This window comes from Stegodyphus dumicola, chromosome 7 (assembly GCF_044657685.1).
Source record: "Stegodyphus dumicola isolate Sdum_Otavi_A_Nest chromosome 7, ASM4465768v1".
Taxonomy (NCBI): Eukaryota; Metazoa; Arthropoda; class Arachnida; order Araneae; family Eresidae; genus Stegodyphus; species Stegodyphus dumicola.
The window spans coordinates 136,700,959-136,727,376 of record NC_140774.1 but is presented as its reverse complement, the minus strand read 5'-3'; positions in this window follow the sequence as shown (position 1 = coordinate 136,727,376).

Genomic DNA, 26,418 nt, shown 5'->3' with positions numbered 1-26,418 from the left:
TTCTTGCCTTGGTTCGAATATTAATAAAATTTCACATAAAATAATTATGTAATTAAATATTTTATGTTACGTTTCGAACTATAGTTTATAGTTATATAAAATATGTAATATCTACTGAACGAAACTGAATGCTTTAATTATTGCATAGTGCAATTTTCATTGTTTAAAGACTTCATTTTACGTCGAGTAAATTAAGAATGCCCCTAGATGATACGCAATCATATTGGCATAAATCGTAAGTTGGTTGAATTAGTTATGCTTTATAACAATGCTGTCTGTATTTTTTAAGACAGTAAAGTCTTGTAAACTGATTTATATATGAAAAAAAATAATGTACAGTATACTGTTTCTAACATATTGCATCTGTTTAATAAAATAATGATTAAATATAATTAACTATCTTTTATACGAAAACTGCGTACGTATAATTAACATGTACTTCTCGTAACTATTCTTAAAAGTATTTAAATTAAGGGGACTCATACACCTTAAACCCCCTCATGATCTTTGAATATGTGACTGCTGCAGGAATTGAGATATTTTATTTATTTTAAAAGCAATTACTTCCAACTTTTTACAGATGACTACATAATATAGCAGCTTTGGAAACTAGTAACCAGAAAGTTTGTGTTGCCACAAATATTTTTGTAATTTAATCCTCTTTGTGACAAAATATTTCGCCATGTTTCCATCTTGCACGCATGATATTTTAAAAATGACTAATGGTACCTACTTGAAATTCGTTGGAATTCTTTATATGGGCACTATTTTCTAACTGAACCAACAATCTGATAAATATTTCAGTATTTAAAAATTTTATGGACGGAAACATTACAAATTTTTTAATAAAATACATTTTATAAACTCAACTCCAAATAAAATAAAAATTTAACATGAAATTTTTAGAATTTAAGGTTCACAGTAGTTTTCAAATGTTATAAAAGCTATATATTAAATATGGAAGTAAATTATGAAACAGAGTGTTTTAAACTATGCGCGCAAGTTGGAAACATGACGAAAAATGTTGTCACAAAGCGGATTAAATTATAAAAATATTTGTGACAACGCAAACTTTCTGATTACTATTTCAGAAAGCAGCTATATTATGTAGTCCGCTGTAAAAAGTTGGTAGTAATTGCTTTTAAAATAAATACATTATTCCAATTCTTGCGACAGTTACCTATTCGAACATCTTATGGGTTTTAAGGTGTATGGTCCCCCTTAAAAGTATTGTAGAACTTTAAACTACAGTTTAAAGAAATAAACTTAACATTTAGCTCAAGGATAGGAGTGCATTGCATGAAAAGCAATTTATCTACATTCGTTGTTATGGTAACGAACGATTCTAATCCTTTTCAGATGTCATTCGATACAATCTTTAGCAAATATCCGTAGGATAAGATTCTTAAAAGGCTTTTTATGGAAAATGAGGATGGAGTTGTCATACATGTAGCTTTATTTAAACTAAATATTGACAATTGGGGGCCGTTGGAAATCTCCAGCATTTGAATTTCTGTCGTTGTAGTGAAGTTATGCATTTCTTGAAGCTAAAGAAAATGCTACAGTTCGGAAATGTATGATTAGAAATATTCAACTCTTCTTCAGAACTGCAGAGATAGTTTCTTTTATTTTTAAAAAATATAAATAATGTTTACATTGGGAAAATGAATTGGATAAAACAGTAATCGAACATTGAGAAACTTTGCGTTTTATTCGTATTACTTCAGGAAAACAAATTTCATATAATAAACTGTCTAATACAATTCAGCTTAATTTTGCACAATTGCTACACAATTGAAATTTTACTTGTAATAATAATATTACTTAGTTTCGTTTCTCTCCAGACTACTGTGGCATTGACACAAAGTGTACCGTAAAGCTGATTTACAGAACTTTTCATACTTGAATTTCACAGATTTTATAAAGAAACTGAATATATGTTCTATTCTAATTCTCCCTAAAAGATTGCAAGTGAATATGAAAACAGTGATTGTGTAAAGCAGTAAAATATGAAAAATTTTTAGGCATATTTTGGCTTTGTTCAGTGTTATGTACGTTTTGTTTACTATCACCGCTCTGGACTCCGTGAAGATGCAAAACGTGAGTGCTCGAAACTTCAGTTTGCAAGCCGCTGGAGTTTAACTGCGTATATGCTTTGGTGCGGTATGGAAATACAAAAATATTTTCAAGGCAGAATTTAAAAGCCTTCTGCGTGCTTACCAAGTTTATGATCTTCAGCTTGCGTGACGTGTTCCAAGAAAGCTGAAGAAATGAGTTTCTATAAATATGAGTTTGTGATTTCATTATGTTCTACTGAGCCTTTTAGGCAGCAGGTCCATACATTGTCAATATACTTATGTCTTCTATTGACATTGAGTGCATTTTAAACTCATCTCTCTAATTTTCAAAACAAGTAAGATACATTGCATTGCGTTGCGAAGGCATTAGTCATCCACACAGTCTTACTTTACTTACTGAAATAGTACACTATTCAAATACTAATTAAAAACTTAAAATGCATATACTTCTGAAAAATGTGCTTCTTTTATGTATTTCTTATAAAGTATTTCTTAATAATGTATTTCTTAATAATGTATTTCTTAATACATATACTTTTTAATAATGCACTTATTAATAATGCACTTCTTATACATACATTTCTTAGTCATATACAACATTATTTTATGTTTTATTAATATATTTCTTTCATGGACAGCTGGTTAATTTATATTTCGTATCCAATGAAGAGTCAAACCAGCCCGTGTATTGCTTCAGTAATACGAGAGATAAGTAAGGAGAGCAAAGATTTTCTTCAGTAAGTCCATCAATGTTTTGAAATGATGCTGATGGTGGACATACTAGCTTTGGAGTATAGGTAAGGAGCCTAAAGATATTTTTGAAAGATTCCATCAATGTTCTGAAATGACACTAAACTGAGAGCGTGTGCAGATACTAGCTTTGGAATAAGTTCAGCATCAGAGCAATTTTTACATTTTATGTATGCCACTGTAACTTCTAGGATGATATTCATTCTCAGAAAATATACGGTTATTGATCTCGAAACTGGGATGTTTCTTTTGTGTTTAATTTCTCAGGCAAGTACTCCTGTAATTTTCCTAAGGACTTTTCCTAAGGTCTGAGAAATAAGGTCTGTAAGGTAATGAGATGCCTGGCTTATTTGCCGTCAATCTTATTGGATTGCCATGTTCATTTGGTAAAATCTTCAACTCAAACTTTCTTCAATTTACTTCTTCTTCAAAAAATATCAAGTAGATGATGGACATTTTGCGCAAGTCTCGAACAGCGTTTCATAATTTCTTTGGCATTTAGATCGATAGGGATTGTGATAATCTCACAGGTGCAGCTTGAGGCAAAGCAAACTGCACCAGTTTTCGGACTTCATTCGTTCCATTACAAATTGCCATTTTCCATTACTAATTGATATAGTTCATTGCATTTAATTCAGACCATTTCTTATAGAAGCAATTCATAGTTTTACAAGTATTTCCACCATTTTTGTAATTAATAAAAGCTTTTTTTCTTTCCGTGTAATAACAGTTTTAAACTTTTCTACATTCCCATGTAGTTACAGGGAATTCCTGTTTCCATGTAGTTCCATGTTATTACAGAGTAATTCATGTGTAGATGAGATCATTGAACACCGCTAATTGAATGAGAGGTTGAATACAAGCCAATGGGACAGTTGCATATAAATTTCCGTTTGGCTTTAAATGTGATGGAATACAAACCAGTGTCCCTTAAATGATTCTGATGGGAGCAACTTTCCTTTTAAGTAAACAATCATCATGCGCTAATACAGTCATTTACACTCATGTCCATAAATTAAGGATAATTCGGAGTCACGCGGAAATAGAACTCTAAAATAAATATATCACCTGTAAAATCACTATACACATCTTCAAGAATCATATGCAAATTTCAGAAAGTAACCAGATGACACCGATGGTATGTCACAATGACGAGAGTGTAAGAGTGTGATATATAAAGAATACAGGCACAGAAGTAAAAAAATTGTTCGAAGGCGCTTTATAAGAATTTCAGTGCAGTAACCGAAAAGTTATGACACAAAGAACGTATTTGGATGATTTTTTACGTGGTAGAATTATTGGCCGTCTGGAGTGTGGGCGTACCCAACTGGAAGTAATAGACGAACTTGGAATTTCCAGAGTGTCATCTCCAGGCTAAGACAACGATTCCAAGATGGTGGAAATGTGAGTAGACGTTACAGCACAGGTCGCCCAGAGTTACAACGCCGAATGAGGACCGGTATTAGGCAGTTACTGCCAAAAGAAACGGGCGGAGCACATCCTCAGACCCGTCTCGTCAGCTCTCTTCAGCCACTTCAGTCAGTACGACAATTTCAAGGCAGACCGTGTACAGACGCTTAGGGCAGATTGGTCTATACGCTCGTAGACCTGTCAGATGCGTTCCACTTACTGCAACTCACTGTTGCCTGCGGTTAGCCTGGAGTAAAGAGCATGCATTGTGGACACCGCAACAGTGGGCTTGTGTGATGATTTCCGACGAGTCCAGGTTTATCTTGCAGTCTAATTCTCGCCGGACATTCATATGGAGAGCTCCAAGTACCCGTTACCACTAAGAAAACATCATTGAACGACACCGTTACGGTGGTGCAGGAGTGCTCGTTTGGGGTGGAATTATTCTGGGTTCCAAAACTGACCTGCATGTTCAAATTGGGACCATGACAAGCTAAATCTATCGGGGCATCATTCTGGAACAACATGTACGTTTGTTTCGGGGCGCCATAGGCGCACAATTTGTGTTTATGGATGACAACGCCCGTCCTCACCGTGCAAACATCGTAAGCGAATGCCTTCAATCGGTGGATATCACCCGTATGGACTGGCCAGCATTCTCACCGGACTTGAATCCAGTAGAGCACGTGTGGGACATGCTTGTCAACCAGCCCGTCAACCTCCTAATACATGTCTACCGGAACTTCGGAGAGCATTGCTTTTTGAGTGGTGTAATATCCCCCAAGATTAGATCGTAATTTGATACTCAGCATGCCTAGGCGTTGTACGAACTGTATTGCATCGTCTGGGAGACATACAATGTATTAACAATCATACCAACCATTTAATATTAGTTTTTTGTAAATAGGTGTTTTTTGTAATTTGCTCCAGGGAGAAAAAAATCGCTAATTGTTTTAATAATATCAAACATATAGCATCTTTTTTTTGCTCTTTACCTTTAGTTTAATAAATAAGCTTTACAAATAAGTCAAATTTGTTTTGCCTCTAACTCTTCCTTTGCCTGATTTTGCATTATCCTTAATTTATGGACATGAGTGTATATACTTAAGAGTGTTTTTAACCCTGTCAAATACCAAATGAGACATTAAATAGATATAAATAAAACCAGTTGATTTTCAGTTACCAACCCATTAAATTTTCATTACGATTTTCTAAAAATTCTACTCCTCGATTTTCCGTATCTTTGAAAGTGGTAATGATACTGATTTAAAATGCAGTGACAAGAATGGGTACTGTTCTGTTATCAGGACTGGATCCAGAAATGTATGTATGTATACACGTATGTGTTCATGTATGCATGTATATACGAAATCACTAATGTATGTGTCTATACATGCACACATATATGCACATAGATACATACAAACTCGCATACATTCACACATTTCTAAATCCGGTTTCCATAACAGAACAGTATCCAAGAATATGAGTAGCAAGTTATTAAAAAAGGATTTAACTTCTGCAGCTTTATCTGCTTTCATTTTCACATGAACTGGCAGATTGGAAGCAAAGGTTTGTTAAATTAAACATGGTATGGTTAAATTAAACACGTAAAGTCTATTAGGCTTTAATATAATATATAAGAAACAGAAAAAAATCAAACGTGCCCATGCCGCGATTCGAACTCCGAATCTTTAAAATGCTAGCTGAACTTGCTAACAATTACTCCAAGAAACGCACACTGTGCGAAAGGAGAAATCAATTTAATCCAAGTGATATTCTTCCACCACGATTTAGTTCAGGTACTACTTGTACAGTATTTATATTTTATTTTGTTGCAAGAATGTAAAGACAATCAGCCATGTTCTCCCCGAAATTCCAGCTTTGTACTTCTATTCGGCTATGATACCAGTTACACTAGGAAGACCCTGTAAAAGAAGAGAATATTGCTTATAATTTTTTTTCGATCAAGTTCAAAAAGGTGCAGGTTCTTCAATGATTTGGACGAAAAACAGAAAATAAAGTTATTTATTTTATGAAAACGAATAGCAAGCATAATTTCATCGAGAAAACAGTAGATAAAAATCTTGTAAAGAGGAAAATAGACAGTGACTACAAAATCCTTACATAGCCTTTATTTTCCCAACACACATATACTTCCATTTAAAATAATATTTTAAATTACATATAGACACCTGATATTTCAAATTCGGAAGAAAAAATGTACTTTTCATAAAATATGGATTTCATTATTTTATACTTTCCTCCGATCCCTAACCTTATACGTAACAATATTTTGCACTCGTTCTGAAAACTTAAACACGAAATGTTTGACTCCCATACGGACAAAAATTGAATTAGATATTTAGCTTCAAATTTTTTTAATATCTGACGTCGTTTTGAATTTGAATTTAGAGCTCGGTTAATAAATAAATTATAATAACTCGAGTTTGCTTTTTTCCCCTTAAAAGCCATTCAGTCATATTCTTTTGTGATTTACTAATGTCATTATTTATAACCTGGTGCATTTGGTACGCTGAATGAAATTTCATGCAAAAAACGTGTAAGATAAGTCTAAAATTATATTACTTATATTCTCGTGCTACTGCTCAGACGACTAACGTTCTTAAAGATTCGGATTACTGTATCAAAGGGCTAAGTTCAAGTTCTAGAGAAGGCAGGGATGTAATTTGTCTTCCCCTTCATAGGAGGCAACAGTGGCCCACCTATTATGTACCTCCATAATAAAGAGACCACCCCTTCTGACCTTATTAGTGACCGATGCCTATAAACGGTTAGAATTGCCACTGGGGAGAAAGTGTTCTCGTGAAGCTTTGTCACTTTATTATCTTGTAATCGTACCAAAATTAATTTAAATATAAATACTTTTCATTTTTAATTAATTTTTATTTAATGTAAATAATGTTACTGAATAAATATTTAAAGCTTGTCAGTGTTTTCTACAATAAAGTCTACGAGATTTTGTGAATATGTTCCCATTTTGAAATATATATATATATATATATACTGATCGATATTTTCCACAATAATCTGCATAGAAGTGCTCGTCTCTTAATATTTTAACATGAGAAAAAAGTTTTTCTAAAAGAAAATATTTTATTTTTCGTACATAAATATAAAGATTTATTATATTCCTTTTCATTACATAAATGCAAACATTTCATTCTCCACTTTGTGGATGACATCTGAATAGGGTTCTTGAATTTTATGCCAAATATCTTGGCCAATTTTCGGCTTAGGGTTCATTTGGTTTATTTTTAGTTATGGAAATGCACTTGAAGGCTATGTGCCTAAAGGAAAGTACATCCTGTGGCTATGTTTCAGTTGATAAATAGTATCAATAAAATATGCTTATTTAAAGCCTCCTCCCTTAATGCCACTTATAACAAAAGACACAAGTTTGAAGTGTTAAATGTCAACATTTTACTAGGTAGTCGGCAACACACTTTTAAGAAAAAAGTCAATCATATATATATACAGAAACTAGCAATCCTTGTCTTTATACTCATTCGCTCATCTGATATATATTTTGTGAATGTAAATAAATAATTTTTACTCTTTGCATCAAAGTAAAGAAAATGCGTTTAATGGAATTACAATTATTTCAATAACTTTTATTTTACAATTATTTTATTTCAATAGCTATTTGTCAGCTATTGAAATTGCAAAACATTACATACTGTTGATGAACAACATAGATTTTTGAATAAGAGATTGTACAGTCATTAGGGTTTTTGGAAGCTAGAAACGTGAAAACTGTGCCATGCCCTCGAAACCCGGAGCTTTGGAATACTCTCCGAGTGTGCTACCGTTAAACCATGAAAGCATGATGGAAGGAGGGAGAAAGTACCTTACATATTCTCCCTTTTAAAAGGAAACTGGGGATTACTTGACCCAATCGTCAAATCCTGGTGGTGACGAATTATTGTCCACTATCTTTTAGTTTGGACCCACTGTATAATGTTTAGGATTTTTGATGCTGGATACGTGAAAAATCACCAATACCCTCACCAGGATTCAAGCCTGGGGGTCTCGAATACGCAGTGAATGTGCTACCGTTACACCGCGAAGGCATGCTAGAAGGAGGAAGAAAATATCTTACAAGATAACAAGTTACCACATTATGAATAATTGCTACATATTTTTAATAATAAACTTACTTTGCATTTTACTAATTTGTCATCAAATTTTAAATACAAGGAAAAAACATAATTAATACAGAAACCGAAATATTTTATAGCTGAATTTTCGATCTATAAATTTATGTGCATTTCCGAACATAAGCAGAACGTCCTTCTATACAGTCAGCAAATATAAAAGAATAATACGCCTCAGAATTTACCTATTTTTATCATTTTAGCTTTAACGATTACTTAAATGTTTTATTTTTACTTTTTCTAAATTTACTAGTTAGTATGCTTCTGAAGGCAGATAGATAATCCTCGCGTGCTTTTCCATAATCATTTAAATAAGCAGCCTTATTAGAATGCACAGCTATGGCAGTTAACCGTATTCTGAGTAAAAATAGTTCTCGTTCTTCAAAAGAGGAAAGCACACACATCCAGCCTTTCCATTTAAATTTATGAGATTCAAATATTTATAACATTTCGTAGCTTACATTTAACTCGTAGTAAGGAATGATGAAGATAGATTGTAATTATTATTATATTTTAAAATACTCTCAGAATACACATAGATTTTTTGAAGTCACTGAAAGGGACGTAGGGTAAATGCCATACAGAATGAGAATTTAAAATGCTCTCTAATTGATATGTATTATGCTCCATGAAATTGGTTTTTATATTACTATGACTTATTATGTCTTAGCATTTGCTCTCTTATAAACTAAAATAACTCACCGAATAATTTCTGTAGCTCAAAAAGAAGGTTCTGTTTAACCCTATAATTTACCCGCCTTACATTGATTCTTGTTAGTACAGTACTTTTATAAGACGTGTTTCGTTCTTATCTTCACAATTAACATCTAGTTTCTTTTCTATCATACGCTTCTTCTTTAGACATAGAATCTATCGAAAAACACCTTTTCTTTGACGAGATAAACTATTTCACTAGCAAGGCAAAAGACTAAATAATACTAACTCTTTCTTTAAAGCTACAGTCACATCTTACTCCAAGTGTACTCTAATACTAGTTAATAATAATTTCATTCTTATTTATCTTTCGTAATTAAAGCGTTTTATTAATCTTAATTAACCAATAAAATATAAGGACTAGACAGTGCAATGAGTTCTGCAACTGTACAGAATAATATGCTTTAGAATGATAATATTTATTTCAGGAACTGGAAGATAAATTCTAAGGAAATTAAATACCTTATATTTTAAATAAATTTTAAAATTTTAATTAAAATTTTGAAACTTAGTCTCTCACATTTCTTTCTAAAAATCAATGGGATATTTCCTTTTGCAATATGCACTGAAATCTAATTGAATAACGGAAATTAAATAAAATGATAGGATTGCATTGCGGATTATTTTCATGTTTTAGAGGCAAGTTTTAAATTTATAGGTTCGTCTTTCGAATTCAATTATTGTTTGTCATTGATTTCAAATTTTATTTATTAGAACCTCTTTTCATTTGTCATACAGAGTAGTTGTTGGATTTCTAAATAATTTTGCTTGCATTTTCAAATTTTAATTTCAGAAAAATATGTGTCGAAATTTCAGTTCCATAAATTTTACCTTTTTCTGAAAACAAATTCGAGTTTCTTTAGCAAATGTGAAAAATATTTTGTAGCCTAGGAAACATTATTATAGTCTGTTATTTTAAAATATGCATCTGAAGGTCATACCTTTGGTCCAAACTGTAACTTATATCTTAAAGACGTATGACTTATATATTAAAGATATTAAAGACGTATGACTAGAGTGCTGCGGGAAAAAGTTCAAATCTCCTATTTTGCTCACACGTTACGATCATAAATAAGGAGGAGGTTCCTACGATCTTCAAATGCTTATTCCAAAGTAACAGACTATAGTTTTTGTACTTTAAAATAGGCATTTTAAGGTCGTAACAGCCTTTCCTTCATTTCCGATCCTAACGTGAGTCTTTATCACAGCACATATTGGCACATTAGGCACATTGGCACATGCACATACATGTAGCTAGACACATTGGGAGAGTGTTGGAGGAATATAAACATCGCTGTAGGTGTGAGCTTAGCATTTTGGGGAAGCTATTGCACGGCATATATCAATTTGAAAGACGTTGAGTTGTTGCATTAGTGTGAAATGTCGAACAATAAATCTGTTAGATGACATCTGGATGATTTTACCCGAGGTCCAATCATTGAAAAAGTGACGAAAGCCGAATTGTGACACTTGTGGCTGTGGAGTTCGAGATTGCTCACACCAATGTTTCCCGACTATGGAGAGCATTTCGAACTACAGGAACAGCTATCTGACGGTTCAGAAGTGGTCATTCACGGGCAACCACAGCAGCGGACGACCGGTAAGGAGGAACAGTCACCGAACAGTGGGAGAAATATAAGACACATGGAACAGGCGATTGGATGACCTATATTGTGTTTAACATGGCCAGGAGGCTGCACAGTGGCGGTCTGTGCACAACGACCTGTACGGTGTGTATTGTTAAAGCCTGCTTATTGGAGAAAACTTTTTTTGTGGTGCAGGGAACATTAGAATTGGACAGATAATTAATGGAGTCGAATACTCTTTACCGATGAGTGCATATTTAGTATAAGTTACGATTATAGAAGCATACACATCTGGAGAGAGTGGGAAACACATAATAAGCCCTTCCAAAATCATCAAAAGGATTGGTTAGGAGGTCTCGGAGTTCTAGTTTGGGAAAATGTAATGCTTGGTGGCCATACCAACTTTCACACTGTCCAAGCTGATTCAGTCACTGCTATTGTTAGGTGGTCCTCCTTCCTTACATGCATCTTTTAAGAGGTGCTATGGGTCCTCAGTTCCTCTTGATGGACGCCAACGCTCCACATCATCGTACAGTTACTGTCGAAGAGCTGTTGAAGAGCGGGGATATTGAATACATGGCTTTTCCGGTAAGGTCCCTGGATCTAAATCCCATCGAGCATGTACGGAACTTTCTAGCTAGATGCGGGGCAGCACGTAACTTATCACAAATAACGATTCCGGAACTGCATAAAAACATAATTCCGGAAACATAAATGTGTTAATAAATTGGTTCATTTCATTTCTTATGGCTTTTAAAGATGTATTCATGCAAAACCTAGCAATCATAGCTAAGCACAGTCTATTTCCAGTTTTTATCCACATAAATTAATACCACTTTGTAGGGGCATTAGGATTTTTTGGAAGCAGGAGACTTGAAAAATGAGCAACGCGGACTAACCGCGGACCTCTAGAATATGCGCCCAGCGTGAAGACACCTACACCACGAAGGCACGCTAAGAAGGCGGGATAAATACCTTATATACTCCCTCCTTTTAAAGGGCGACTGTGGTTTTAGGGGATCCAATCGCCAAATCCTATGTGTGGAGAATTATAATCCACCACCATTTTTTTAGCTCGGGTGCCACTTGTAGAGGCATTATGTAATTTAAAACAGGAGAGATGAAAAATGAGCAAAGCCCTCGCCAGGAATCGAACCACGGACCTCTGAAATACGCTCCCAGTGTGCAGATCCCTACACTACGAAGACATGCTAGGAAGCGGGAGAATTACCTTATATACTCCCCTTTTTAAAGGACAACTGGGGTTTAGGGGACCCAATAGTCAAATTCTGCAGATTGTTTCTCTCTTTTAGTTCAGTCGCCACTGTAGAGTCATTAAGTTATTTTGAAACAGGAAGAAGTGAAATATGAGCAACGCTCTCGCCGGGTATCAAACCACGAACCTCTGGAATACGCACCCAGCGTGCACACCACTACATTACGAAGGCGTGCTAAGAAGGCGGGAGAAATACCATATAGCTTTTTACTTTGCTTTAAACTATACTGGTAGCGAAAGATTTTATAGAAGCGTTCTACTTCGAAAAGCAGCAGATGTACCTTCCAGCTATACTCAAGAAAGTATGGTGTCATAAGCAAAAAAGTATCAGATAGACACACCCACATCTCTCACACTTATCTCTCAAATTTAAATTTGCTAGTCTCGCGATGTATACTTTGAGAAGCTCATTATTCCGCCTCAAAGATCTTTGAAATAAATTCCTTTGATTCCGTTTTACTTCAAGAGATATCTTGTTCTCCTCTCAGATTTTGACAATATAGGTGAACAGTATACCCGAGTAAGAGACTCGACGACGTAAAAATATTTATATTAAAAAAATACTACTTCTTTTTCTGCGAATTCTGCAATTACTACGGCTACGCCAACAATTATTTCTACAACAGCTACTACGACTATGACAGCGAGTCCTACGACTACTACTACAATAACAACTACTTCTACGGCTATTACTACTACTGCTACTACTAAAATAATAGTAATAATAATAATTGCTATAATAACTATTCGAAAAGACGAACTGAAAATTACTACGTTCGCACACGTCTACAGCTTCAAAAGTTGCAGCCCAAATCAAAATGCCATTAAACTATATTTCAAAATCTCTTTAATATTAAAATAGCAGTTGGGCTAACTCCATTTACCGATGATTCGTCATCTTGTGATTTTGCCATGTCATAGACTTTACGATGCCGTTAAAGACATAATAAACAGGACGTATTTGCGGAGTGTTTCGCTTACTAAAAACTACTTAATGTTTTAAGTAATCTACCTATTCGGTTTATCGGACGTTCTCCACGAAAATTGCTGACATTAGAATTCCGCTCGACATCTTCTATCTAAACTCTATCAGTCAGCTCATCTTTGCTTGATGAGTACAAACTTTATAGAGAATGTTACACATTTTATATGTTGAAAGGGATGGGACGGAACCTAAACTCCTAAAACATTAAGGCATAGAAATTATTAGATTGTCAGTAGTGACTTTTTTCATAAATATGTAAAATCAATAAAAAAGAAATGCAGTCATAATGCATGAACTACATTGCACAAAGTCTCTAAATTATTGTATAAAATCTACTTTTTGCTTGATAATATGCATAATATTTATTATGTATCGGTTATGTGCATATATTTTAAAACACGTAAAACTGTGGTATGAAATCACATTAAAGCTGTTTTACCAGTTTTTAAAACAGCGACTAAATTTCGTTTAAAATTCGCAGTTACGCAAAATGTCAGCCTTATATTGCAAACGACTAAAGTGCAGAAAGAATACTTAAAATAAAAGATGCACGAAAAAACGCAAAGAATATTAATCAGTTTTCAAACTAATGTTTTGTTATTGGCTTAGGACACGATTCTGCATTTTCTTCCATAAATATTTTATACTTTAAAGAGTTTTAAGAATGTTAAAAAGTTTACTTAGGCATCCTTGAGAGAGATATTTTTCTTTAAGTAGCGGATGACAGCCACAAGAAAACTGTCGTTGCAAATAGTTTTATGGTTATTCCTCAGAAAGCAGTTTACGGACACATTAATAAGATGCTGACACTTGGATTTAGGAAAGCTCAAGTGGAGAAATCTAAGGTAGTAAGAAGCTCAGAAAAACGTTTTATGCAGAAATAAGGAAAAACGCTAATGTTTTCCACTGCAATTATAGTTTTTATTTTATTCAGCCTGTTTTTCCTTCTTATTCCTTAATGCATTCCATGTTTCTGCCTCTGAAAATATTACTCTTTTCCACTTTAAAGCATACTTATCTTTACTATAACCTGTGTACAGTTAAGTAGTTCATTAATTTGTTTTAGTCAACCCAGCGTGCTTTCTTATTAAGTAATTGTTAAACATATCCTTTATTTATGCTTCAGATGTTTTCATCTTTAAAAAAATAACAAAAGTACAAGTTTTACAAAATCTCTCGACGCTATGTTTTCAATTGTTCTATGCGTGTTTCCTCCTACTATAAAGCACAGAAACAACGAAACGACTCATCAAAACCTGGAAATAAATGACTTCTTATATTTTTATACCCAGTTTAAAAACAGAAACAAATGAGTTGCTTTTTTTTTTTTTTTTTTTTTTTTTAACTACTGTTAATTTTCTGTTATGAAGGCATATAACACTTGAGCTGTCTTACAGGCTCGGCTACTTTTGGGGGGATCCGTTCTTCCATTCAACTGCCACACACCCCAGAACACACTCTCATTTTCAGAGATGCTATTATTCGATGTGGCTTAAGATCTTCGATAATATATTTTTCAAACTAAAATTATATGTTCATTTATAAACTACGAGATTTAAGAGCCATACATGAATTTCTTAGTAAATATATTTTAAAATATATTGCAGTATATTTATTTAGTGCGCAATGGAATTGAAATATGACGGTGACTGTTGCTGTTACAAAAGAAGCACCCATATATAACACTGTATGTCATTGCGTGAATAAAGCCACTACCTCAACTTTACCTCCCGTGCAGATTGTAACTTGATTAATTGCGTCTGGCAATCACTAGAGTAATGAATGAACAACAGCTACCTCGGAGCGTGCAACAAAGCATCGTGAGCAAATTTCTCGTAGATAAGACTTCCAGTTATCTAAAAACTGGCAGAGTCTACAAATACAGTAGGGAGAAGAGCCTCTTCTTAACACCTGAGTAAAGGCTTCACTGAGGGATAAGAAAGAGTGAAAAAACATCTATCACTCCAAGTAAACATTGATATGGTGCGAATGCAGTTATTCCCAAGAATATAAGCCTCACTATAAAAGAACTTGCGATGATGCTTGCAGTCAATGTTAGTATTGTAGAAACCATTGTGAAACAACATTTGCAGTATAGAAAGGTGTATGCCCAGTATATTCCACTTCTGTTAACAGCCGAGAACAAAGTGATATGCATGCAAACTGCCTCTCATGGCGGTTTGAAGATGAAGGGATCATTGTGGAAAACCACAGTGACCGCCAATGTAACGTCGGTCCACTAGTCTCGCATCCCGGTTTAGATACCACTTGGCAAGCAATTTGTAGATAATGATGCCGTAATCAAGAACAGACTTACAGACAAATTAGAAACTTCTACGGAAAGCATGAAAATGCTTCCAGAACATTGATAAAAATCATTGACGGAGGAGTACGTTGATAAGCGACAAGTTTAATTAAAACAGTTAAAATTAATTAAACTCTTTCAATTAAAACAATGGTAAAAAAATCAGTCTCTTTCATATTTGAAGTATTTTGCTTTATATTACTTCTAATTTACGTAATATATAACATTGCTAACTGATAATGTTTTTATAAACATTTACACTACAAGCCACATCCTAAAGTTCAGGCAAACTTTGTCTCCTTATATCTTATATACTATACTGTCGATTTTTTTAAGAAAAGAGTTATGACGAAACTGAATATATGTGATTTACAATAAGAGATGGTTTTGACGAAAAAGAAGACGATGATTTGTGAATATTTCAAGAAGTTTAATTTGATGGTAGCTGAACTCTCAAGTGTAGTAATTATTTATACCAAGCGAAATTGAGATTTAGAATTTTCTCGCATCATGCGTTCTCTAATAAGGAAATTCAGCAGATTTAGCAACAAAAGAGCCAATAAATTCAAAGACTAAATCTTAGCTGAATCTTTGTTACAATTTCAATGCGTTAAATGAAAGGTACATTTTCGAATCTACTTTTCCTCAGACATCATTGAAAAATTTTGTAATGGAAGTTCTTCATATTTATGTCATGCTGTAAAGCAAGACAATGTTTTTCAGAAGATTTACAAGCGGTACCTTCTGCGACGATTGATCTGTCTTCTGATTCGCATTTTATTCCTAAATTACTGAGAAGTTTTGTTGTTACTATAGCTAATCTCACTCGTGTTAAAAGGTATTTCTCCCGGCTTAGTAGTGTGGTGGTCTGCACGCTGGGCGCATATTCCAGAGGTCCGTGGTTCGATTCCCGAAGGTTTTGTTCATTTTTCAAACTTTCTTGCTTCCAAAAATCCTAATGCCTCTACAAATGGCTCTCTAACTAAAAGGATGGTGGATGATGATTCTCCACATCCAGGATTTGGCGATTGGGTGCCATAAAAAAGCCGAGTCGTCCTTTAAAAGGGGGGGTACATAAGGTATTTCTCCCGCCTTCCTAGCATGCCTTCGTAGTGTGGTGGTCTGCACGCTGGGCGTGTATTCCAGAGGTTTGTGGTTCGATTCCGGGCGAAGCCTTTGCTCATTTTTCAGTCTTTCTTCCAAAATATCCTAATGTCTCTACAATGTGACCTAATCAGAACAAGCTGACGAAATTTATCTTAGGAGTGTAAGATTGCGTCTATCGTTCACATGATCCTTGAGCACCATGCAGGTGGTAGTTCGAGTTCGCCCAACATTTTCCTAATTTTGAAAGAAAGCACCCGAGAGCACGGGTACAAGATTTCGCGTGCCCCAAAACCACTCTACAGGACTTTGGTTTAATTAACATCTCAAAGCATGCACGTATTAAAGGAAACACTTCGAAGAAGTATAAAAAAGTACCACGAAAAGTTTATTTTTCTTGCGAAAAATCACACTAACTTTTCTGGGTGAGTATGTATGCGTCCAAAGTCATGTTATACCTTGCGCATCGTACCACGCAGATGTAGCTTAAATGGATTGAGATCTACCTCCATTTCTAAAAATGTAAAATTCATGTTCCAAAGACGATCATATAGAATGATGTGTGGGACCTAAGCAGCCTGCACTCATCCTTGCTCGAGACAAGACTTGTTCGCAGTGCTCTAAAGATCTTCCAGCTAAATCAAATATTTTGCATCAAGAAATTGTGCATGAATCCGCCTGTGCAAATGTCTGCCAGTGCCACGAATTGTCCAGCAATGGTGCCTCACGTTGCAAGGCGACCATCCATCAGTTCCTCTTGAGTATAGCGTAGAAACTATCTAGATAACGGTGCATACAGCTGATCACAAGAATGCATTAGTGGCGTGAGACCGTCTAACCTAACAAATGCCGATTTTCTTGCATCATAATTAAAGACGTACCCATAAGTGGAGGTAATGAAAGAAAGAATATTGGAAATTTGGATTCTTTGTCATCATACGTGCTGACGGTGTGAGGTTATATATCTCATTCAAGTATCGCGCTACGATAACTTCAGGGTGTCCGTCGCCCCCCCCCCATCTTTTATCAGGAGACACGAAACCGCATGTTTTCTATGCTTTTCTAAGTTTCTTCCATTCACAGGATGTCAAACTCTTCAGAAGCATTGACAGGCATTCTTCAGATCTGTAAGCAGTTGGATTCATCTGGTGTATAATTGCATGTCTGCCTGTCAGAAATCATTCGTCAGCCAGTACAACAGTGACTGTGGCACAGAACGGAAGCCGCATGTTTACGATACCCGTAATTCCGAAACAAAATGTATATGACTTATGTATGTACGTGCGAAAGGCACAAACTGCTTTAAATTTTTGCACGTGCGTAAAGCGCCAACTGTTCTATACCATTGTAAGGAAGAAAAGCACCAACTGGCTGGAAAAGCCAAACAATTTACACAGCAAAACATTTTTCAAGGTAACGATGGGTCCCTTGAAGGGCCCTGCGATATGTTGAGGGCTAAATAGTTAGTGTAGTTGGACTGTGTACATTTTGCCTGTAGTTAAACAATGGATGCTCACTGTATTTCAGCTTGATCTGACCTAACCTGCCCAGTCGTATAACAGCTGCCATTGTTGCCAGAGGCAGATGCTTGGGATCAAGTCTGTGTTCCTGTACCTCAAGTGTACCTGAAATTTTTATTATCCATACCTTTATTATAATATATTTGTAAAGTAGACTTTATTTTGACGTTTCCTACATGGCATAGCAAACTGAATATCCAGTAGTGTATTTTTAAATATGCAAAGTTTCATTTTAGGTTAAATTATTTCGTTCAATAGTATTTGCTTTATACCACACTTTAAAATTAGAATATTAGAAACCACAAAAGCATAGAGGGGGGAAAATATATTTTCTTTCATATAATTATATAATTATAATTATTATGACATTGACAGGCTAAATTTAAGAGACAATTAAATTTGCAATTCGTATGAAACATGTACTGTTCAATCATAACCTGCGCTTGGGAAATTTTTTGCCTCTTCGTGAATTTATTTTATTTTATTCATTTATTTTCTTTATAATTCTTATTACCGCATTCTAAATTTAATACCTATGTCTAATTTGTATATTTTAAAGGCATTGTTTCCCAAATATCCCTAAAAAGGAAAGGAAACATATTATTTAATTTTTTATGCTGTAGCTAGCTTGAAAATATATCACCATCTTATGTGAGTAAAAAATGCTTTAATAGCAAACTCTCCTGATGGAAGAAACAATTACTAGTATATTTTGAACTAAATGAACTCTGCTGTCTAGTGCATTCATTTCTAAAACTCGTGTGTACAGTTATTTGTGTCTTCATCTCCGCTTATAAGCTAACTTCATAATTCAAACATCGATTGATTCAGGCTTACAATATATGGAATTTAACGCAATAAATAAGCACTCACAAAGATAATAATTAGGTACAATTTCAATTAAGTAAAATTACACAATAAAATTATTACATAAAATACAGCCAATAAGAAAACAATAAATAGTGTTTTAAATGCACTTATATATATAGGATTTTATATCTTTCTAAGAAATACTTCCATTTACTCGAATAATATATAGATACACTTTATTAAATATTACTATGCATTTATTTTTATCTAAAGTTTCCTGTTTCTGTTGCTGGCATATATTTTCCAGTTTCATCTCAACTCGAACGAACATCAATAATGCAAGCTTTTTTTAACTATTTTTCAGTGTTTGATTCAAATTACAACAATTCTTCTTCTATAATGTTTCGTTTTTCATTGTTTTTGTAATAAAAGAGATTTTTTTATAGTGCCGTGAGTAATACTTTGTTTAAAGAGAAAAAAAAAGCAGTCCGGATATTTTTGTTTTTCTCGATGTATTTAATAGAATCAATTCTGAGAACACCTGTTCCAGAAAGTGAAAAAGATTTCTTTGTACATTATTTTCTCATTCCTGGAAAAAATAAATAGGATTCCTGAGGATGTGGTTTACCGTAACAGATTATTTTAAAAAGACTCTAAACTTTTGTGGTTTTATTGAACCTTCCATTTATTTGCCTTTTTTCGGAAGAAAGAAACATATGCTTGTTACTTAAACATAGAAAACGCTCAGCCTCGGATTGAATTAACTTTTTGAGAAGAATTTTATTCATTTTAATATATTCTGACGCAAATCCTTTTGAAAAATATAAATCTAAAATCAACATAAGATTGAATTTCATCTAATTTCAAACCAGAGTGTTTTTTTTTCCTCGCATCCTTTACAGTGTTCATTTGAAATAGACTTTATTGTACATGTTCCTTGTTGATGCCACTTGACAATAAAGAGAGAAAAGAATATATATAGTCACCAACTTTGATAACAACTTTATAATTTTTTATATTCTAAAAATTATAAAATCTACAACTTTATAATTTTAAGAAAATAAAAAATGAGTTATGGAAAATACGCATTTTTTATGTTACTTCTAAAAAACACATTTAAATTCATTAATAACCATTTCTGTTTAACTACATAGAGACTATTGTTTTTGAAATAAATTATCATTTTTCTGTATGTACTATTTAGTTACAATTTAAATCCGATTTTAAACGGTTCGGCCCATTTGGCTTAACCGATTACCATGACTATGTAATGATAAGCTCTATCCTTTTATAGGCGTTGACCATCACTAAGGCCGGAAGTGGTGGTCGCTTAATAATGGAGGTACATAGTAGGTGGGCTACCACTGACTTTTAGGAAGGGACAGACAAATTACATGTATGCTTTCTCCGGAAATTCGAACCCCGGCTCTACAGTATGGCAGTTAGTGTCACTGAACACTTTCTCGTCTGGGTGGCAGGTACATAACTCGACGAAAGTAGAAGCGAGAAGAGCAAGATTAAAAATAGATTCAGTAAATTGAAAGCCCTTTATTCCCTTCAACAGATGGATATACAATTGTTACGATAATATTCCGTATATAAAATTTTCTGTTTTAATGCTCTTGGGCATCAATTTTACCTTTGTTGCTATGTATATATATATATGTTCGTACCTGCGTTATGTAAAAATCATATGAGAGTTATTAATTCTAAAATGAAGAGCCTGCAGAAAGATTCGTAATTAACATTTAACAGTTTTAGTATAGAAAGGGGGGAATAATCGAATTAGAAAGAAATCTTTGGAGGCTGTTCCAAAATGAAGTTGAAATAAGAGGGAATTTATTTCATCTTAAAATCAAAATTCCCCCCCCCAAAAAAATCTAGTCCTTGGCGTATTTTTTAATTAGATTATTCGTACCGGTTGTAGATACATATTAATTTTATATTATTGTCAGACCAGTGAATCACTTTTGAGCAATTCTAGATATAACATTTAATAATGTACTTATGCATTTAGGCCCTATTATTTTGAGTTAAAACGAAGAGTCTGCAGAAAGATTTGTAATTAACATTTAACAGTTTTAGAATAAAAAGGAGAAATATTATCATTTATGTCATATATAAAAAAAGGGAATTTTTAAAAAAGGGAAAATTTATGTCATATATTATTGTCAGACCAGTGAATAGCATTTGAGCGATTCTAGATATAGCATTTAACAATGTACTTCTGCATTTATACACTATTATTTTGCGTTCAAGCTAATGTGTAAACTTGACAGAAAAATTCAACTATAAAGGAAAATGTCTGGTTAAAAAAGCGTATTCAATTGACAAAGACTTCAAATTACATAACCTACTTCAATCCCTTCCCTACCCAAAAAATTCTATTTTAACTTACCGTTCACAACAAACCTTACATAAGATATCTATCGAAGGGAGACTGCATTTTCTTTTTATATAAATAAAGTTACATAGCATTTATATGAAAAATTAGGATGAAGCCTAACATCTTAGGCAGAAAATACCAGACTTTAAAATGGTTCTGTCAATCGGCGGTGTCATACTTAACTCTAATGGTTTCTGGATAGGTGCAGAGCAAACAACTGAAGCTGCGCTCTTTGTTTGACTTACGTATTAGGAAGCTGTTCCCGGGTAAAATTCTTGTTACTTCTGTTCTCCTCAAAGCATTTGCATTCCTATTAAGCTCTTACCGACATGAATTATACATGCCAGACTGGAGATTTTAACGGGAAAATTATATTGCTTTATTCAGAAGCCTGAAATTTGAAGCTGTAGTGCTCAAATCTATGACTATAAATCATCAGAGGAAATATTTAGTTTGCATATTTAGGAAGAATGCAACAGTAGAATTACTAGTATACGAGTCACGCGACATTCTCGTATCATCAATTAATACAAGAGGATAAATTAAATAGGACTGATAACTTAAAAGATAATTTGAGAAAAAAGTATATATTTGTCATAACACTTTTTATGCGGTGACTTTTATGCTTATAACTACAAAAGTATTTCCTGGCCTATTCGTTAGTTAACATTTTCGACAGGCAGATTATAAAAACGCATCTATTACCGTATTTTCTCGCGTCCTTTTTAGCGCTAGATTCTGATTATTTTTAAAATATTCACATAGTTTTCCATTTTCTTTGCTGTACATATATTTTTTCTGAGGTCTAATTTATTTATAAGCTGCTTCCACTCGGTTATTCTCATTTTTGTAAGAGTATTCAATTTGTATTTGCATTTTTATTAGCATTTCATCCATTCTATTTTCTCTTGCATTTCCTGTTTGGTTTGCTTTGGTTTATCTGATTACGGCAAAGCCTCGAGGATATCTGTTTAAGGGGAGAGATGCTTTTGTGGAGGACTTTCTAAGGAAAACTACGTCGTATACACGTTACACATGGGAAAATCTACGAAAACGCCCAGTGCCAGCAGCCCGTTCCTTGTTATACATAATCTCACTGTATATTGCCAATATTGTACAGCAGATGCCAGCCAGTTCAGCTAAGGAATAACGTATGCTAAAGCGAGATGCTTCTAGAATTTTCTAATTACATGAAAAAAAGTGCAATCGCGCCGTGTATTGATCGAATACTGATTAAAAAAAAGAAACTGAGAATTCTTGAGAAACTCATGGTAATGGATAATTAGAACTGAGATTATTAACCAAAAATGAAAGATGTTACGAATGTGAAACGCCTCCAGGAAACATAATTTGGCAACCGAAGATGTTTTAAAAATAATCTTGGCTTAAAAAAATTTAATTCTTTTCTCTAGCAATAAGGAAAATAGAAGATATGTGATTTACCTTTTTCGAACATAAGTCTCATGCATTTCATTGCGAAATTTCTAGACTCTTCTTGTTTGAGCAATGCTTATTAAACCACGCTAAAAAAGATTGCCATAGATAGCCCATGAAATCTCTACATACAAAAATAAAGGAAAGAGTTTGTATGTCTTTCGTTCGTGCTGTGCGTAAGACCCAGGGCTACGAAATTGGGTATATAGATGCATCTAAAGAGCCAGTCAATGTACCTCCAAGAGATTATTTTTCAAAATTCGAATCATATTTTTTTTTTATCTTTTCGGTTTTATCGCATCATTTTGAATAGTTTCATTCTTATAGAAATGTGGTTTTGGCAACAGACAGTTTTTCATTCAATTATATACTGGACTGCTGTCAGTTGAAACTGATCACTGTTACCACTTGGAAAAATGAGGGCGTTAATTCAGTGCAGTTTTTAAATTTAATGTCCCTCTTGTATACTGGACGTTTGTCCAGAGAAGGCAACGGGAATTTGGTTAATTTATTTATTAGGATAATTAATATTTGTATTAAGGGATATTGCCTATTTCATTGTAATTTTGTTATACGTAATACATTTTTTTAATTTGTGTTTTTTTTTTTTTTTTTCTCTTTCTTTTTAATGAAGTTATTCTGCAGAGTAAAATTCTGCGCAGTTTTAAAATTTAACGTTTGGTGTTCCCTTCAGGTATTTTCCCGGTACATTTAAAAGCCAGACGAAGCTTGGCAGTGTAGCTGCTAGTTATACATAAAACAACATTTTCAAAGCTTCAAATTTTATTAAAAATTAATATTAAAATTAAATTAAAAATAAATTAATATTGAAAAAGACACGAATTTAAAACTTATGTAGAATACGTAGAATTATTTTATAACTAATCTGTAGAAAACGGATTAGTTTGTAGAAACATTAGGTATTTTATGGAAGCAGGAGAGATGAAAAATAGCAAACGTCTTCGCCGGGAATCGAACCACGAACCTCTGGAATACGCGCCCAGCGTGCAGACCATCACACCACGAAAGCATGCCAAGAAGGCACTGTATAGACATTAAGTTAATTGCAAAAGCCGAAGAGATGAAAAGTAACAAACGCGTTCGCCGGGAATCAAACCACGGACCCTTGGAATACGCGCCCAGCGTGCAGACCACCACACTGCGAAGGCATGCCAAGAAGGCGGGAGAAATACCTTAAGAAATACCAAATTTTTATAACCTTTCAAAACAAAAGCATTGTTTTGATAAGATTATGAAAGTTCATTATCATGCATGCATTGGACTTTTATTTTATCATTTTCGTTCGGGCAGTTCAAAAAGAAATTTCTTTTTAACCTTTGAAACCATAACCCTGCAAATTTACTAAAAATATGCTGATTAGTGTTTTTTATGTTGCATATTTTATGTTGTTTTTAAATGCAATACAGTGTATCAATCTGTCCACAGTTTCCTCTTAGATTGGGGGATGGAATTTGAATCAGAAATAAAACAATGAGAAGAGTAAATATAATGCAATAATTATCCTTTTTAGTATGTTTCCTTCTTGGCTAATTACAAAAGTTTTAATAATACTTGACAACTGCTCATATAACAGTTATCTAAATGCACCAGACTGAATATTTATTGAAGATAACTATCTTTTGCCTTGCTTTTCAATAAGAAACAATTATTGTATAAATACAATTCTAAAGACATCTTGACAGAATAGGAGATATGAGACAAATAAAGAAACGGAAACAACTGAAAAAAATAGCAGCACTGATGTTTAATGAAAAAAAAAGAAAAATGAAACATATAAAAACTGTCTTCGCATATTCATAAAACTTTTACAGCCCTTGTAATGTTAAAAGTTCTCGAGAACACAAATCTTCAGCGCTGATCTTTATGTGTTACCCTTGACTTTTCCTTTTGATTTCGAAATGTCGATAAAACTGTTGATGATAACCAAGAGCTCATAGCGGAGCGGAGCGTAATTTTCCAGGAAAACCGGAAATTGCTTCCAGCAATTGCGCCAGAACAGAGCAGAGATAAGTTGTTGAGTGGCTTGTTGGCTTATAAGATCGGTTATTAAAAAACAAATAAGTTGCAGTCCATGCGTATTAACGAAAGTTATGTAACTTGTATATTACGAAATTTTAGAAGTATGTCATCTGGGTTTGAAAATCATAAACAGTAAAATGTCTTGTACTTAAATATGCTTCACCTTCTTTATTAATTTAAAACTCTTTATTTGATGCTTGAATTGTTGTTGAAAGGTATATAAATTGATTGAAACTAAAGCGTCTGCACATATTTTTTCTCTGTTGAAGTTGACTGAGAATTAATCATTAAAATTTGCAATTTAATAGTTTTATTTGCAAAGTAGTGTATTATTTAAATAGTTAATTTTAGTCATTTCCAAAATGCATATTTAATTCAAAAAGTGCTATGGTATCGAAAATAAAATAATAATATAGTTTTTTAGCAAAGGCTGCTCTATTGATTTACAAAAAAACTCCATTTATCCATCCTAACACCAGATATTAGCAACTCCAGTTAACCGGATCACTTGTCCGTTTTACTTTAACATTAAGTGCATTATTGATATACTTAGAATTCATATTTGCTTCATTAATATAAATATTGTGTAATGATGATACAAATTAGTTCATATTTAAAGAAGCAATTAAAAATACTTAGATAAATATATGCTATCAGTGGCTTGGCTTTTGATTTTGATAGCAATACAAAATTGGAAAAACAATAAACTTTACGCAGGCGAACTGCCTTTTTTTAGACATTGCTTAGTTATTAAATAGGTAACTATTAAAATAGTTCTCGAGAACAGAAATCTTCAGCGCTGATCTTTATGTGTTACCCTTGACTTTTCCTTTTGATTTCGAAATGTCGATAAAAATAAGGCTAAATAATTGTAATGACATTATGCTAGTTCTTTCTTTATTGAAGAAATTTATTTTATCATTATTTTACGTCAAAAAAAAACATAATATTCTAATTTAAAAGAACTGAACGGGATTGTGCATGCTTTGGCTTAATGCAGATAAAAACAAATTTTTATTTTTATGCAATTTGATATATTTTTTAATATACAGAAAAATGCGTTTAGAGTTTGTCTAAATAAATAATTATCCCATTGTTTCATTTTAAACTAAAACAAAATGGGTTATCTGCTTAGAAAAAGAAATCATTACTTAATTTGATTAAAACTTATATGTGCTCTTTTTGCAGGAATTAAAAAATCTTACCATTTTTAACTGCATACTCTCTATCGAAATAAAATAGGATGATCACAAAATAATATTCCCTTACTTATATTTTAACATATTTTTTCGTTCCCTACCCCTGCCTTCAGTTAGAACTGGAAACACGTCCAGCTGGACTTAAAAAGTCGAATGCGGTTAGGACACAACTCATTTCTCATGTTTCCCAGTTTACAAAAATTTCTATAGTGGCGCCTGAGCTAAAAGGTGGTGGACCATAAATTATCACCAACAGTAATTTGCGAATAGGTCACTTATTGCCCAGTCGCTACTGTAAGAAAAAGAATATGGAAGATATGCCTACCTCCTCGTCGGGTACCATTGTGGTGTAATTGGTAACACGTCCTACCATTAGCTCTTAACAGAAGAAAGCCAGGTAAGAGAAGCGAGAAGTTCTGATGTCACAGCAGCCATCTCACAAACCTCGCTTCTTCCAGCAAACTCAAAACCCCGTAGTCTTCGATGATCAAAGAACGTGCAGCGATTCTTTTTAGTTTTTATATAAATTGTTCTCTTGATCATATGTTTTCATAGGATGCCCCATAAATGTGCCTTAGACACATGTAGCGGGAATTATTAAAATAGCCCAAAAGTTGTTGTTTTAAGCCTGAACTCAGACCTT